Here is a 3,057-nt window from a genome sequence, read left to right on the forward strand (position 1 = left end):
GCGCTTGCCAGGCAAGCGCTTTTGCCGCTGAGCTAAATCCCCAGCCCCTCAAACTCTTTAATGAAATTGAATGGAAAGCAATCCTTCCAAATTCATTCCTGGAACCAAGCACTACCCTGATACTAAAACCAGAGAATACTAAAAGCCAATATTACAAGTCAACCTCCCTAATGAACATAGACACAAAAATTCTCAATAAGGTACTGGCAAAATGAATACAGCAAATCATTAAGAAGATTAGCCACTATGACCAAGTTGGATTCATCCCAGAGATGCAAGGATGGTTCAACATACATAAATCAATAAATGTAGTTGAGGATAGCGATATGTAATGTAACAATCACTGTTGATTTGTATTATTTTGTCTTGAGACTCTGCATCACTTTGAATGTTCTTGCTTTGATTTGTTTATGTTTGTGATACTGGTATGCTGCTACTGTTCTACTTCTTTGCTTCTCATTTACTACTCTCTTTAAAATAAAATTAAAAAAATAAATAAATGTAATACACCATATTAACTGAGCTAAGGACAAAAACCATACGATCATCACAAAATATGTAGAAAATGCTTTTGACAAAGTCCAGCATTCCATTATGATAAAAACCCTACAGATAATTGGAATAGATAGTGTTTACTGTCTTGGTTATTTTTCTCTTCTTGTTGAGACAAAATATGTGGCACCCAGAATTAAGGAAAGAAGGGTTTATTTAGTTCACAGTTTGCAGAGGTTTCAGTCCATGCTTGCCTGGCTCTGAGGCAGAGTGGTACATGACAATGAACAATAATAGTTCATGCCAGCAAAAAACAGCAAAACAGCAAGAGCAAAAAGGGAAGAGAGGCAGCAAGCAGCCTCTTCCCTTACAATGTATGCAAACTATCCTCCCCTGGGCGGGTGTAGCACTCACACCCATAATCCCAACATTGGACCATGAATCAATCATAAACTCTAGAAGCCTGCCCCATGACTGCATGAGGCTTTGGGGGAACATTCAGACACAAGCCATAACATTACTCAATCTGGTAAAAGCCGTCTAAGACAAACCAACGTCTAACATCATACTAAATGGACAAAAGCTGAAAGCTTTCACTGTAAAAGCAGGAACAAGACAAGGATGTCCACTGTCTCCAATCTTATTCATAATATTTCTGGAATCTTTAGCCGGAGCAATTAGACAAGAGAAAGAAATAAAAGGAATAACAATAGGAAAGGAGGAAGTTAAATTATCATTATTTGTGGATGACATATTTTACAGGCGGTGCCCATGTTAATCTGGGTCACCATCACCCAGCCGCCTGGGGAGCACGAGCCGGCATCCTGTGGCCCGTGCTTAGTGCGGCAACCACATTAGTCTGAGTCGCCATCACCCAGCCACTGGGGGAACACGAACTGACACCCTGTGCCCTGCGGTTACTGTGGGGTGCACCTGAGTCTGGCTTATCATCAGCCAGCAGTCCGGGAACTTAGATCCACATGCTGCACTCCGTGGACATTGGAAGTAGCGCCAGAGTTCAGGGTGCCATTCCCTAGCCACCGGGGGAACTCGAACTGGTGCCCCATGCCCCCTGATTATTGCGGGTTGCAGTGCAAATTAGTTTGGGTTGCTATCACCCAGCAGCTGAGGGAGCACAAACTGGCCTCCTACACCCTGTGTTTAGTGTGGCGCCCATGTTGGTCTGGGTCGCCATCGCCCACCCATTGCAGGAACAGGGACTAGTGCCCTGTGCTCCATGGTTATTGTGCGGCATGCCTTAGTCTGGGTCATCATCAGCCAGCCGTCTGGGAACTTAGTTCCAAGTGCTGCACTCTGTGGACATTGTAAGTAGTGCCTGAGTTCAGGGTGCCATTCCCCAGCCACTGGGGGAACTTGAACTCGTGCCTCACACCCCGTGGTTATAGCGGGTTGTGACTCAAGTTAGATTGGGTCACCATTACTCAGCCAACAGGGGAACTCAGACTGGTGCCCTGCACTCCACAGATAGTGTGGATCACTGCTGAAGCCCCGGAAGCCCTGGGAGCCCTTAGTCATCTGCCTGGGGAACTCTGACAAGTGTTCCAAGTCCTGGTGACATTGTGGGTATTGTGCAAGGCCCTGAAGGGACAGGCATGCCCCCCAAGCTTAATGGGGACCCTGATCCAGCACTGCACGTTCTGCTGACATTGTGGAGCACCCTGAAACCTGGGTACCCTCAGTCAACTGCCTGGGGGCCCTGGTCACAAAGGCCAGCACTCTGTCGCCATCCTGGTACTCATCTGAACTGGGCAGTCCAGAAACTGCCTGGGGACCTTAGACCTGGTGGAACACCTCCTGCTGCCATTGTGGGGCAAGCCTGACAACCAGGGAATCTAGGGGCCCTACAGACTTTCTGGTGAGCTGCCTGGGGAGGGTGAGGCTCAGCACTTCACCTCCAATGTTTCACATCGGTAATTTGTATGAAAGTATCTCTCTATCTACTAGTTTTCCGTGGTGTGTACTGTGATTTCATTTTCTCATTTCTAATTACATTGATATGAACCTTTTCTATCTTTCGCTTGGTAAGTCTAGCTAAGGTTTATCTATTTTGTTTATTGTATTGAAGAACCAGCTCAGCAATTTTTGATTCTTTGTATTGATTTTTTAAATCTTGATTTCAATGATTTCTGTTCTAATCTTTATGATTTCCCTCACTAATTTTCATTTAGGCCTAGATCTTTGTTGCTTCTCAAATTATTAATATTCCTCATAAGATTATTTATTGGAGTGCACTCTCTTTTCCTAATATGTGCATCAAGTGTAAATCCGTCTTCAGTCTATTCCCAGTGTTCTTTGGATTCCACTGAGCTGTATAAGCATTGTTATTAACCTCCAGAAAATTTTTTATTTCTTCCTTGATTTCCTCTGTGACCCATTGTTTTTTTAAGAATGTGTTACTAATTTTCCAGGTGCTTCTATATTTTCTGTGAATTCTTCTGTCATCTTCTTCTGTTTTCACTGCACAATGTTCTGATGGTACACATGACATGATTTTGAGATTTTTATATTTATTCGACCAGTCTTTTTTTTTTTTTTTTTTTTTTT

This window comes from Chinchilla lanigera, unplaced genomic scaffold, assembly GCF_000276665.1.
Source record: "Chinchilla lanigera isolate Chin_1 unplaced genomic scaffold, ChiLan1.0 scaffold00156, whole genome shotgun sequence".
NCBI lineage: Eukaryota > Metazoa > Chordata > Mammalia > Rodentia > Chinchillidae > Chinchilla > Chinchilla lanigera.